This window comes from Quercus robur, chromosome 10, assembly GCF_932294415.1.
Source record: "Quercus robur chromosome 10, dhQueRobu3.1, whole genome shotgun sequence".
Taxonomy (NCBI): domain Eukaryota; kingdom Viridiplantae; phylum Streptophyta; class Magnoliopsida; order Fagales; family Fagaceae; genus Quercus; species Quercus robur.
Genome location: NC_065543.1, coordinates 36930218 through 36945899, shown reverse-complemented (window position 1 = coordinate 36945899; position 15682 = coordinate 36930218). Strand labels below are relative to the sequence as shown.

The 15682-nt window shown below is 36.4% G+C and overlaps 1 pseudogene; it reads right to left on the bottom strand.

The window, feature by feature from the left end:
* Positions 1-10103: 10103 nt before the first annotated feature.
* Positions 10104-11697, bottom strand: LOC126702746 (flavonol 3-O-glucosyltransferase UGT89B1-like; annotated as a pseudogene).
* Between the last annotated feature and the right edge of the window lie 3985 nt (positions 11698-15682).

Below are 15682 nucleotides of genomic sequence, written 5' to 3'. Positions count from 1 at the left end.
TACTTATAATCTTTGGTTTTGAATTTCACCGCACCAAGGTACGCTCTCTTGTTCTTATATTCTGAAATTTAAATAGTACATGTTATCAATTACGAATAAAGTAGATCCGTTAATTTTCGCTGCATATGTTTTATATGCAATACAAACATGTATTTTTCCAACACATTATTCAAGTATGACTTCTTGACAATATAAATTATGAAGTTGTCTCTAAGATTTTGGAAATCACATAGGGGTTCGTAGTATTTTTTTTTCTTTTATTTTCTTCTTCTTCTTTTTCATGATGAAGACACTTCGTGGTTGTTAGTGTAGACCTTGAAGTTTCTTCCTCACTTTTCAGATGTATTAGCAGTGAACAGCCTAAGAACAACAAAATCGATTTAGAACAAGAAATAAAGAACATCAAAAAAGAATCAAAGTTTAAGAAAATTGAAAAAAAAAATACTGAAACTAAAAATGGGTGGGGTGGGTTATAAACAGGTAGGGATACTTATATTTTGTCCATTTCTAATCCAACTCAATTATTTAAGACAGGCAAAATTATAAGTTACACATTCTACCTCTAACATGTTTTCAATTCAATCCTTTAAGGGTTTTTTTTTTTTTTTTTTTCATTTCAATCGTTTAAATTTAGTTTGTTTTCAATGAATTCCTTCTGCCTAACTTTGTCCAATCATCTTGTTAGTTTTATAATATTATTCAATTCCAAATTAAAACGACATCAATTGGTGGGACTTAATGGTACGAATTGGATTAATTGAAGGAATTTATTTTGAAGCAAATTAATAGAACCTAAATAATTGAAATGAAAAAAAATTATATATTATCTAAAAGTTGAAGCACAGTATCCATTGTTGCTTTACTCTTATTGAGCCACATTAGCGGATCATTTTGATCTATTCGGTTCATTTTGGTCCATTTTGGTCCTTCACGGTCCATTTTGGTTCGTTTGGTCCACTTTGGTCAATCCAATTCAATCCACCCGGTCCACTTCGGTAATGTTTTAAGTGGAGAGGTTTGTGTAGAGAGAGAAGATACTTCATTGACAATTATGTTACCTTCTCATCCTAATGTTTGGTAGATTATTGATAAAATTACATTTTTCTTATATCAGTTATATGTAATTAGAGTCTTGTAATATACATTATGAATTTACTTGTATCCGCTTCCTCTTTAGGCTATTTAGGATGTGTAGAGGACGAACCATTTGTAAGGGGTACTAGAAACAAATTCCTTCAACTATACATTACATTATTTACAAAATATCTCGCCTTATATAATAATTGAATGTAAAATGCATTATGTTTCCTTGATTGAAAAAAATAATAATAATAACAAATATAGATAGCTTAATTTAGAAAATATAATATATTGTATCAATTACTTCATTTTAAGAAGGGTTAAGGAATAACACTTATAAGTCTCATCTACTATTTTCATTTTTTACTTAACAAAACACAATCGTTAAATTTTTTTCACATATCACACAAGCCTGTGGCTAGTGAAAAATAAAAATTGAAAAATTAAATTGAAAGCAGATTAAATATATTGGAAATAATTTTTAACTTAGCCTTAGAAATAAAACTCAACACATCCGTTTACACAAATGTGTACATGTAAACCACCAAACTAACTGAAATATCCTTGAAACTTTTAACATGATCAAAATACTTTTGAAACCTTGAATATGATAAAAATACCTCTAAAACCTTTACAATGAGCAAAATACCCTTAAAACCTCTAAAATGACCACAATACTCTTGAAAATATCTACAATGGCTAAAATATACTCAAAACCTCTAAAATGATCAAAATATACCAAAAACCTACAAGATGGACAAAATACCCATGAAAACATACACAATGATTGAAATAGATTAAAACCTCTAAAATAAGCTACCTCCAGTAGAATTAACAGCGTGAACCCACACTGCTCTAAGTGTATTGAATACTTCCATCATGAAATTTTCTTCGCTAACGCTTTTGTGTCTTTGAGAACCATCTCAAAGATTTCTTCACAACAACAAACTGTGGTGGCTTTTATGGCTTCAGCAAGTGATCATCAATCTACAATAAGACCGTTTCCAAATTTACTTTCTATATCTTCGGTATGTTAGTGAACAGAGAGAACTAGGATTTTAAACTTTGCTATACATTAGGAATAGGATTAGGATTTAATTTCAATTTGTATTTAAATTTAAATAGGAGTTGGGTCTTATGTTTAGGAGTTGGTTGTAATGAGGATTATCTCCTCCCTAGTATTTATGTCTATAGGAATTATGAATTAAGCAAGTTGATTTTTTTTTTTTTTTTTAAGTCTCTCTTCCTTTCAATCTTTAAGAGATTGGTCATCTTGAATAAACTAAACTATTATTTTATTTTCCCATGTTCATAACATATAATTTTTTAGTGGTGTCTATTACACACACTTTAGTGTACACATAGTACACACAAGTCACAATTTACAAAGTAATTCCTTAAAGAAAATCATGCTTTCCAGGTTCTTGATCGAGGTAATTACATTAAACCGACCTATGGTTAAATTTTAATAGTGATTTTTTTTATACTCTCCATTGTTACAAATGTGAGTGTATATGAATTTTGTAATGTTCACTAGGAGATCAAGAAGAGAGTTTTGCATGTTTGGTTACTGATTACTTTTGCTGAATTGTCATTATATTTGAACTTTAAGAGTAGTTTAAAAGCACATTGTATTATTCTTCTTTTTTTGGGTAGTTTTTAAATGTATTTTTTGTTACAAGTAATAAAATTTCTTTTTTATGCACAACTTGTTCATCAAATTCTTTCTTATTCAGAGACATTTAGATGAATTGAATTGATTGCTTTCTCATCCATTTCCTTTTAGTCTTCATCGCTCATCTTTTCAAGCTTCTTTGCCTTCCCAGGTAAGGCTTCTAAACTCCTAGTATAATATTTATACTCATATCCTCCTTCATTTTGTTTTTCCTCTTAGTAAAATTTTGTTCTTTACATATTAGATTTCAAAGAGGCAAATCAAATTGTTGAAATTTCAACCTAACAAGGCAACCAAAAAAGATATTCAATGATTTTTCTTTAAGTCAAGTCTTATACAAAGGCTCTAAATCATATCTTTAACATTATGTATATAAATAAAATGAAATTAAAAAATAATATTTTTCGTGAATTCTTTGAATCTTTTTATTTAAATAAATATAGAAAAATAGTTATACACATCCTATATCATTTAAAATGATATTTTTTGGAAAGTAATGCCCAAAATTCCAAATGTGTGATGATAAAAAGGCTAATGGTTTTTTAAAAAGAGAGAAATCAAAATTACAAAGACAAAAATGCGGAAAAAATTCTTATAACATTAGGTATGAAAATTTTCTTTACTAGAAGATAAAATAAATAAAATTGAGACAAATCTCTTCTCTGGTTCTTTAAAATGATTGTTCTTGAAGAGTTAAGCACAAAATTCCACCAAATCAACAGAAAACCAAGACTTCTATTGATTGAAGTTGAAATGATAAGGAGTTTTGTATACAAAAATTCTGATATGATGTTTGCTAGCTACTCAAATGCGCAACTTCCAATATCCTTATAGTCATTGAGTTTGACCAAAGTCTTCATGTTAAGGTCTTTACTTCTATATTATTTATCACCATCAGCTGTGAGTATCACACCGCGAAGCCAGCCAAGGGCATAATATGGCATAATCAATGTAGGCTAGACTTCCCATAGCTTTGGGTTTAATGGAAGAGGCACCATTGAGGGGGCAAGGTGAGATAGTATAAAAGTTTTTAGCTAAGGTGCATGGTAAATGTGTGTTTAAACTAGGAATAGAATAGATGAGGGGGGTTGGGGAGAGAGAGAGAGAGAGATTTTTTTTTTCCTAAGAATCAAAAGAGAGGAGGTGTAAGTAGGGAGGATAACTCAAAATTTTGAACTTTCAACCTAACGAGGCAACAAAAAAGATAGTTAATGATTTTTATTTAAGTCAAGTCCCATACAAAGGCTCTAAAACATGTATAGAACATTAGGTATACAAAGAAAATGAACATAGAAACAATATTAATATTCTAATTCTTTAAAATTTTTTTTTTATTTACATGGATTTAGAAAAATATTTATATGCATCCCATTTCATTTTTTTTTTGGTTCTTTGTAATTTTTCTTTTTATATCCTCTTTGTAAATATGGGATGAGCAAGAAAAAGAAAAACAAATTGAATTTGTTAGAATAAAAATGAATATGCACATTGAAATCTCAATTAAATTGTTCAATTTTATTTTCCAAAATGTTAACATATGTTAGAATAAAAATGTTTTCACATGGAATAAACATAAAAATATTTTTATATTCAATTTATTTCTTTTTGTAAAATACAAGGTTATGTTTATATGTAAGTTTATGTTCATGTTTTTTTTTTTTTTTCAGAAAAATCTCAATCAAATTGTTTAATTTTCTTTTTCAATATTCACATATGTTAGAATAAAAATGTTCATAACATATAATTTTTGAGTGATGTCTATTACACACACTCTAGTGTACACATAGTACACAAAAGTCACAATTTTCTAGTAAAATGCTAGGACCATAACTTTTGGCACGACTTTACCTCAACTTGTCACCACTTGCCATGTGAGCATTGTAACAAAAGTCGTGGTCCTATTATTACTTTGTAAATTGTGACTTGTGTGTATTATGTGTACACTAGAGTTTGTGCATTAGTAATTATCCTAATTTTTCATGCAGAGCTTGAAATCCAACTTGATAGTTGATTTAATGGCCCTTAAAGAAAATCATGCTTCTAGATTCTTGATCGAGGTAATAACATTAAGCCCACATTTGGTTAAGCCCATTTTAATGGTGATTTTTTTATACTCGCCATTGTTACAAATGTGAGTGTATATGAATTTTTTAATGTTCACTAGGAGATCAAGATGAGAGTTTTGCATATTTAATTACTGGTTACTTTTGCTGAATTGTCATTATATTTGAACTTTAAGAGTAGTTTAAAAGCACATTGTTTTCTTCTTCTTTCTTTTGGTAGTTTTTAAATTTATTTTTTGTTTCAAGTAATAAAATTGCTTCTTCATGCACAACTTGTTCATCAAATTCTTTCTTATTCGGAGACATTTAAATGAATTGAATTGACTACTTTCTCATCCATTTCTTTGTAGTCTTCATCGCTCATCTTTTCAAGCTTCTTTGCCTTCCCAGGTAAAGCTTCTAAACTCCTAGTAGGATTAAGAAATCCTTCATCTACATTTTTACCAAAAAGAAAAAAAAAATTTGTTACTACAAAACTTCTTATCATCTTTATCATAACTAAGAAATTTGAATCCTAACCTTGATATGGTACCATTTATTGTCAAAATAGCATTCACAAAATTTATAAAAAAAAAAAAAAATAGTAAAGACAAAGTTAATGAATATTGTAAGGACCAAAAAATCTTGCGGCCCAAACCCACTTAGAACAGTGAGTTGCACAGTTAAATCTTGGCCTAAATCAATAGAATTTGTAAGAGAGGGAAACAAACAATAAGAGGAGACTTTGCCCGAGGATCAAGATAGAGCAGAAAAGGTTAATCTTATAAAATAAAGGGGTATATATCCCTCCACAAGCTCGCCCGAGGAGGCTTAGTTTGTACAAGTAGTTACACTATTCACTCTCCTTTCTCTCTCCTCTTCTTCTTCTTCTTCCCTTTTGTGCTTATGTCCTTTTGATACCTGTGTCTCAATCCCTTTCTCAATGCTCCTTCTTTTCCTTATATACTTCTACCTCTATCATATCTCAACCATCCATTCTCACCTAACATCCCTCCTTTCATGACACTTGTCGCTTTTAACATATGAAGAAGATGGTGGAAGGAATCTGCTTAGCTGTAACTTAAACTATTCAGGTCACTTCCTCATCAATGCGGCTGATAAAGCTATTGCCCACTATTTAATGCGGATGCAACAAGCTACATCATACCAGAAGCTTCCCTAATGTCCACTGACTTTCTCTTCAGATTCCAACTCCCACTTAGAATACTATAGAGTACCTTGAATCATTTCTTCCTATCCTCGGGCGGCTTTCTTCCTTGGGCCCGTGGCTCGTGGCATTCCCACACCAATGCTGCAACTCTTCAACTTCATCATCGATCCTCAAGCACCCACAAATACACACACACACACACACAAAAAACATAAAAATTTACGTATTTCAACAAAATGTCTACGTCCAAAAGCCACAACAAGTAGGAAACTTCATTATAAAATAGGAAATTATAACAGCAATACAAGGATTCTCTCACAAAAGAGACAAGATATATAATATATCTATATAAATGAAAAATCTTGATTTGCTGCAACATATGAAAGAATGTACAAAAAGTTATTCTAGGTATAAGTCGACATAAGCCTTTTGGACTAGGTTAATGACACTATTCTTTTTGTCTTTGTGGACACAGCGAGGAGTCACCACCTAGATTTACAATGGCCTAGGAACCATGATTATAGTGTCCTTTCGAAGAAGGACCTTTGATCTTACTAACAAAGTATGGGTATGGAGTTTAGGTATGACTCGGGAAGGTGTTAAGCACCCAAAACCGCCCAACCCTAAGGTTGGCTTCCATTCATTATGTCTTATGTTTTAACCATATCAAAGGCATATTCAGCACTTCTATACTCACACACGCTAACATGCATCTAACACACAAGACATGGCATATTCATCTCAAAACCCTAACATACATCTATCATGGCATACACACATCCTAACATACATCTATCTCATCTCATCCAAGGCAACAAGCATATTACAATACAATAGCATCAAAAAGACATTAACATTAAGCATATCCCAAACATCCAAGTATAGCATCATGGTATTAATCAAGCATATTTATCATGTTCATAAACCATATCATGCTCATCATCCCAATTAAATGCATGTTCATGTAATTATGCATGACTTACCTCCTTTACCTCATAGCACCACAACACCTATGCATCAATGCATGTTCATGTTCATATGCATGTTCATGTGATTTATCTAAGATATAAATCCTAATTATCAATCTATCGATCCAAGCATGTGACATATGTTATTCTACTAACCCTAGACCTAAACATGTGAAAACTAGACTCAACAAGACATAAATAGGGGATTAAAACTAAGCAAAACAATCAAAATTTGCAAGAACCCTGAATTTGCATTTTTGTGCACGAGTATGCGTATGCATACTCATGCCTCTAGTATGCGTATGCATACATAAGTATGTGCACACATACACGCCCCGAAACACAGTTTTAAAACAAGCAACAAAATAATAATCAAACCAAACCTAGCATGCTTCTAATATATAACCAAAAAACCTAAACTAACAACAAAGATACCAAAAATAAACAAAACCAAAAACTATTCCTAAACATGTATTGGATCTAATAACAAACAAGAGCAACACATCAAGACATGTTCATCAACATATCCAATCATTCAACTCATTAATCAAAACATGATGAGACACAAACAAATCAAATCATATTTATGAGAAAATATAACACATAAATAAAATTAAGAACAACAAGAACACAAAAATAATCCAAATCAAGGAAAAAGCCATGAAGAGACACTCACCTTGCTTATGGAACAAAACTTGATTGATATTTTAACCAACCCTTCAGTGCCTACACAACAAGATTCAAAGAGATATCAAGGAAATCAAAGGATTCAATAGTTCATAGGTAATCACAACTCAAAATAAAATGATTAGTTTTGAAAAGATTTTGAGAAATCTAATTGAGAACAAGTTTCTACCTTAAAACTAACTAAAGAAAGGTTTTTCGATGATTAAAAAACGTGCTCAGGTCTGTGTATGATTTTAGAGAAGATGAAATAGAGTTTTTAGAGAAGATGGAGACAAAAATAAACTCTCTCTAGTTAGGGTTTTAGTTTGGGGGCATAAGGATGTATTTATAGGTTTAAGGTTTTCAGGCTTATTTTTAGGGTTTTGGACGTTTAAAAGGGTCTAGGGGTCGGGCCCCATCAAAGAGTGATAGGCCACAAACTGAATGACCCCTTGTGATAGAAATTAATTAATTAATTAGCCAAGTTATTAATTAATTAATTTATCATGCAAACGCGTGATAGCACAAACAAATCACCAATAAACTAAATATGCAGCAGAAAATAAAAGACACGGTGATTTGTTTACGAATGGGGAAAACCTAACGGCAAAAACCCCACCGGGTGATTTTCAGGTCACCACTCCCGAAACTCCACTATTATCACAACAAGCGGTTACAAGTAAAGGAATCCAAGTACCTTACCAACCTACAGTTGAACTCTTACCCCAATACCCAATTGGACTTGTTCTGTAGTGACAGTTCCCCTTTCTGATGCACGACTCCCAATACGTGACTAACCAATTGCGCGGATCCCAATACGCAACTTCAATCACCAACTAAGAAGGTTGTTGATTGTAAAGTTCTTCAGTTCATCCAAAAGATGAAGATCAAGAAGATGCTTGGTCACAAAACCCTACGGTGCACATATACAGCAACTTCTTCAAGAGAAAGAGATGAACTAGGGCAAGAACTTCGTCTCTAGTCACAATTTGCTTGAACAGAGTTTTCTCAATGCTTGTGCAACTTGTGAACACTTTGACGACCCTTAAACTGATCATTTTATATGTCTATGGTTAGGAGAAAAGAAGGCCCAAAGACACATTCACGGATCCCAAGAAAATCATATTGAAATTCTAAAAATCTTAAACCTCGACAGATAGCAGGTGTCGAGCAGCTGTCGAGCAGGTGTCGAGCACACCAAATGAAGAACCGCTTCCTTAAGCTCGATAGATGCAGCTATCGACCAGCTGTCGAGCTTTAATGATTTTGCATTCTGAACTTGTTTTCTTGAGCAGACTTGAAAGCTTCAATACATGATCTTGAAACAAGGTTTCTTGAAGTATTTAAAACATCCTAAATCTACCCAAATACAAGTAAAGTGCGTTTTGTCAAAGGATAAGCCAATTACATAAAATCAAGACATATGTTCTTAACATGTGAAACACATATGTCCTAACAAAGAGGGCCCTAAAAACTAAAGTTCTAAGGTTCTGGAATGGGTTCTGCATACACAAGTTTGTGCATGGTATGCATGAAGTTTCAGGTGTACGCATGCATCCTTAGAAACCCTAATTCTGGCAAATTTGATGACCTGACTTCAAACGGTCATAACTCACTCAATTTAAGTCCAAATTAGGCAAAATTTGTGTCCAAATTGAAGTCCAGGATATCTGATTTCCAATGAAATAAATCTTACTCAAAAATGCTTTGTGGATCAAAAGTTATGGTCAAAACAATGAGCAAATGTCATTTTTCAGCATTATTTTCAAAGCGATTAGAACACTTTTGAGTTGTAATTACTTCCAAACTATCAAAATAATTTCAATTACCTTTTGTAGACATGTCAAGCTCATCATTGGGACCATGGACTAAAGTTTATTAATCGGGTACAAAATGAGGTGTCTACTATCCCCCTTTTAAGGAAATGATGGAAAAAAAATTTATTTCAAGAAATCTCAGTTTCTGCCCTGAGAAAGAAAAATGAGGGTAACCTTCCAACCAAATAGCTTCTTTCTCACCTGGCTTAAGCCCTAGATAGCTCGATTACAAGAACTTAAAATATAAGAACATGAAACTTCTCTAAAAGATGGGACAGGACAACTTCTTTGCCGCACATATCAAGGAGTACAAATCTAAATTTGTTTCAGCTACCAATTAGCCGACTTTGATGGGTCTAATAATTGAGTGCATATATATATATATATATATATATAATCTGAATAAAGACTTTATTGAACGAAAGAGGAAAACAGAGGAGAGCTCAAATCTTGAGCTTGCTCCAACAAAATTATGCTTCCCTGTCTTCTTCTCTTCAATACTAGCCATGTGTCATAACAAGAATTAAACAAAATGTAGAACGTTATACTAGAAAATAAAGCCTATGAAGTAAGTACTCATTATTTTGTAAGTAAGTTTTAGCGCGAAAATGATAAGATTTGAATTAATCACTAATTTTTCATCATATATGTGATCAGTGATCTCAATCATTAATGCAACCAAAGGAAAAAATCTTAAATAGATATGTGTGAGTGAGTAAAACCATAAAAAATGCTATTATGATTACATAATTTAGATTCACTCTAATTTTTTGATGTCAGCTAATTGTTTGATCAATTCATCCAAATCTTTGTCGGAGCTTCCTCCCTTGACCGCGCTCAAGGCCGCATCACTCAACTCTTTGGCTCGAACATTCTGGGGCTTAATTTTGTCAAGTGAGACTACCAATAATCGAGCCAACTCATTAGAGTCCGGAATATTTTCAGTGCCCTCGCCAACTCTAATTGCCACGCCTAATTGGTCGACCAACAACAAGGTATTAGCAAACTGCTCTGCACCCATTGGCCATGTCAACATCACAACTCCCAAGATAAGCCCTTCCAACACCGAGTTCCACCCACAATGAGTCAAGAATGAACCTACAGCTCGATGTCTTAGTATAGCCACCTGTGGGGCCCACCCCTTGATCACTAATCCCTTATCGCCCACACGATCTCTGAACCCATCAAGAATCGAACCTTGATCATCAGGCACCCTCGCGCACAAAATAAAATGGACCCCACTACACTCCAACGCTGTTGCAAGAACATTTAATTGCTTACTTGTCAACATAGCACGACTTCCAAAGCACACGTAAACAACAGAGTTGTCAGGACGAGCATCCACCACGTCATAAGCTCGTGACATGGCACAGAGCTGGCCCCACCTCTAGTAGCCGATCCAATCAAATCACCTTCAAGTGGCAATACAGGTCCTACCGCCCACACTCGATTGTGCCCAACCTCTCTCTTCAAATGGTCAAAGTACACACTCTCCAAACTGGCGAACGAGTTAAACACAATTCCCCAACTCTCGAAATTAGCCAGCATGCTGTTTCTGTGAAATTCCCAATCTGGGTCAGCTTCAAGATCGTTTCTATAATGTGGAAGGATCTGCCGCGAAGGGTACGTGGGGGAATTCGGGACCTTAGGAAATGAAATTAGGAAATTGATATCTTCACCGGGATCATTGTTTTGGGGCGGGTCACGGAACATTGAAAAAGTTACGGACATCCCAAAAGCACCGGAGGGTGAGAAGCAGAGACGTGGCACTTTAAGCTCACAGGCAAGGTGGTGGGTCCAGCCGAGGAAAAAATCAGATATAATAGCCACAGGTGGTGAAGGGTGAGACTGGAACCATTGGAGTAGGAAAGGATAGTGAAGGTCACGCAAGGCGCGCACGATAGCGAGGAGTCTCTTATGTGGAGGAGAAGGTGTGTTATCTGGGACTAGGGCTGGGAGAACCAAGTGTTTGAGAGAAGATGGGTGGGTGGAGAGGTATGGTTCAAGTAAGTGGACGTTGCTGGGGGTGACCAAAACGGTAACGTTTAGGCCGCGGGTGAGTAACAGGTGGGTGAGATCTAGGAGGGGGATGATGTGGCCTGCGGATGGGAAAGGATAAGCAACGATGTGGAGGTTGGTCTTGGACTTGGTGGTGGACATGGTGTTTTTTGTAAAGATTAAAGAAGCTCTGTTTTGCGGTTCGGTTGGGCTATTATTTGGTGAGTTTAAGGTGGTCTTCAATGGTTATAAATTTTGGGAATAGGCTCTATAGTTGTTGCTTAGTTTGAACATAAATATAGCCAAATCAAGACTTGCTGCCTTTGCTGACTTTATCTTTTCTTTTCCTATGTTCTACGTCATGCATGACGTATATATATAGCAAAGCCATGTTACATTGGGGTGGGGACCCGTGGCCGTGGAGAAGGAAAAACATGTTTAGAGCATTCATATTGGAAATATCATATGTCATATGTAGGCAGAATTTAGTATAAAGGTTAAAAAAACCACACATCTAGACTTGTAAAAAGCAAGTATTGCAAATTTTTTTGCAATGATGCTACAGTACAATTCTACCTTTGGAATTGCACTGTAACACAATGGTAAAACCAAAAACAATATTTTATTCTCTTAACTGTCCTCTCTCATTCTGACTCTCACTTCCTTTCTCACAAGTCACAGCTCCTCCCTCCTCACTCCCTCTCTCACATTTCTCTTGTTCAAAGCTTGCATCGATGCTGGGTTTTGGATTTTGGAGGTTGGATCGGTGCGGATCGGTGGGCCGGGTTTGGATCGATGGGCTGGGATCGGTTGATGGTGGGTTTGGATCATTAATCAATGGGTTTGGATCATTAATCAATGGGTTTGAATCAGTGGATCTATTGATCAGTGGGTGGATCGGTTGGATTGATCGTCAGTAGCTCCAATGGTGGCTCCGGTGGTGATTTTTTTTGAATGGGTTTGCTCCAGTGGCGGTGCTTTAGTTTTGGTTTGGTTTTGGTTTTCGTTTCTGTTTTCTCATCTACCCTCTCTCACTCTCTGACTCGCTATTAGCCAAAGCAAGGTCCAACAAAGGCGTGGCAGTGATGACATTTACTGATCGATGATGGCGTTTCTCACGGCAGTGATGGCGTTTTTCTGGGTATTTTCAACAGTCTGTGTTTCAAATCGGCAGCGTGGGTTTCTGATCGGTGGCTTGGGTGGTGGGTGTGGTGGCCGTTGTTGGCTCCGATTGGTTTGATGGTTTGTGTGTGTATGGCTCTGTTGATGTTTTGATGGTTTGTGTTTATGTGTGTGTGGCTTTGTTGATGGTTTGATGGTTTGTGTTTGTGTGTGTGTGTGTGTGTGTGTGTGTGTGTGGCTCTGTGTGTGTGGTGATGGGTTTGGATAGGTTGATCGATGTATCATGGGTCTGTATGTGTGTGTGGCTCTATGTGTTGAACCAGTGCTAGAGGTTGAGGGAGAAAGAGAGGAAAAGGAAGAGAAAAAGAGAAATATTAAAAAAAAGAATAAAATAGAATATTTAGATAAAATGGGAAAAAAAATTGGGATGCTGAGAGTATTGTAAAATGGTATGGTATAGTTAATAAAGTAGATTTTTTGGATGATAAAATAGGATGGGATAGAATTCAGATGCGAATGCTCTTACTATAGGTACGCTAAACTATAAAGGGGATACATAGAACCATGCAACCACAAACACTCTCTAGAGAGGAAGAAGCTGAGCTGGCCCGGAGCAATAAAAAGGTAAAAGATATCAACCATGCGGAGTTCAACGACGGATCTTGGGTTTCCTCGCCCTCGTTGGGAAACCAAGCCACAGGTCCCAATACCAAACCTTCATTCAAAGACAAACTTGTGGGGGAAATACCAGGTGCCTTTGCACAAGCTTTCAACTTAACGGACCAAATGGAGGAGGACTTGGACTCCGACGATAAGAGTGGTGAGGCCTCCAACTCCATCCATGAGAGGCAGGTGAAAATCAAGCTATCTAAAGAAACTAAGAAGCATATTCGAGGTCCTTGGTCTAAGGCTATCATAGTGAAGTTAGTTGGGAAAACAATGGGTCTCAGCTATATACAGAGCAAGTTGGCTCAACTATGGAGACCTGAAGGAAGGATGGATTGCATCGACCTTAGTTATGGCTTCTTCTTAGTCAGATTCTACTCCAAGGAAGACTTAGAGAGGGTGATCAAAAGGAGTCCGTGGTTCATCGAGGACCACTTCCTCTCTTTGAGACCGTGGGAGCCATTCTTCAAGTCATCGATGGCAAATGTTTCTCTAATTGTTGTTTGGATCAGGCTTAATGAGCTCCCTATCGAGCTTTATGAAACAAAGGTGCATAAGGAAATTGGTGAATCAATTGGCAAGGTGTTATGGATTGATTCACATACAGCCATGGAGGCGCATGGCAGATACGCCAGATTATGTATCCAGATTGATATCAACAGGCCGCTTGTCAACAGCATTCTTATTGGTCGTTTTGAGTAGGTGGTTACTTATGAAGGAATCCAAAAATTGTGTTTTTCATGTGGCAGAATTGGGCATAAGGTTGAAGCTTGCCCATACACTATTCGTAAGGAAAAGGATAAGGAACAGAAAGCTCCGACGAAGGAAGCTCTAGAGAGCCAAATCAATGACGTTGGTGATGGAAGTGCTGATCTTCAGAACTGGCACGGCATTGTCACGCACAATGCATGTAAGGCGACGAACGTGGAGGGGCATTATGGTCCGTGGATGATGGTGAGTAGGAAAAGATACGGACAGAAAGGGAAAAGGACAGATTACGGTATTGGGCTTGGTACGGGGAATGCTGGCATCTCGTCATGGAATTCCACTAACCAACTGACTCCAGTTTTTGCGGAAGGAACGAGCATGCCCGTTGGTGGTCCTTCATCCAGCAAAATTTTGCCACGTAGACTTGCCAATCCTAAGACTATGGCCAGGTTCAAGAATGAGGTGAAATCGTGGGCTTCAAAAACTCCAAGAGTGTTTACTATTAAGGAAAGGCCCACTTCAAGCCCTAGTATGACTAGATTACCTGTGGACAGCTTTAAGGAGGCAGTGGTTAGTTTGAAGCAAGATAGCAGCCCAAGCCCATCTCCCCATGTACCCATAACATATCCCTCCTCAGTGAAAAACAAAAAGCATTTGGCTAGGAACTTAGCTTCTGATATTTTACCCAAAAGCGCCGCCTCTTCATGTGTGGAAGGTTTAGACAGGAAGATCACCACCCCTCACCTCACCCAACCTCCTTTATCTCGGTCTGAGCCCAACCAACCCACCTGCGCCACTTTTGAATTCTCGACGAAAGCCAATGCTGAGACCAGATTACTTGCTAAAAGTGAGAGTGATCGGAGTTTGCATGCCCAGCTCGTCGAAGAGAAGAGTCTTGCCGATGATCATATGGTGTCCGATGTTGCCGAAGATCATATGGTGTCCGATGAGGGAAGTGGAGCCGCTCCTTTCCTCTAAAGTATGTTACACGGCTTTATACCTCCAGTCCATCATGAATTTTATTATTTGGAACAGTAGAGGTGCCCTAAAGCCTAATTTTTAGGGACATATCCATAATTTAGTCCAGAAGCATAATCCGGCCATCCTTGTGGTTATGGAGATGAAATTAGGGGGTGATAAAGCTAAGGCAATTACTGACAGGTTGCCCTTTGATGGTACCATCCACACAAATACCATCGGATACTCTAGTGGTCTGTGGCTTCTTTGGAATTCAGAGTTAGTTGAGGTGGAATTGCTTGCGAAGACTAAGCAGGAAATTCACGTTGAAGTTAAGGTACGAGCCTTTAGGCTTACTTGGTTGTTTTCTGCTATCTATGATCGCCCTAGGAGTGAGGAGAGATGTATATTATGGGAGAATCTAACTAAAGTTGCAGAATTACATAAGTTGTCATGGGTTATAGCTAGAGATTTTAATGAGCCGTTAATTGATGAGGATAAATTCAGAGGTAAAGGTGTAAACATCAATCGATCTCTGGCTTTTAAGGACTACCTTGATAGATACAGTATGGTGGATATGGGATTTTCTAGTCCTAGATATACTTGGACTAACAAGAGAGACATCAGCAATTTGATTCTTGAAAAGATTAACAGATTTTTCATGAACCCGAATTGGTGCGTCATTTACCCAAATGCCAGAGTAACCCACCTCCCTAGGTGTCACTCTGATCATTGCCTTGTTCTCATGGAAGCTCTGCCAATCAGTACAGTTATGCTCATCAGGCCATTCAAGTTTCAAGAATTTTGGATTT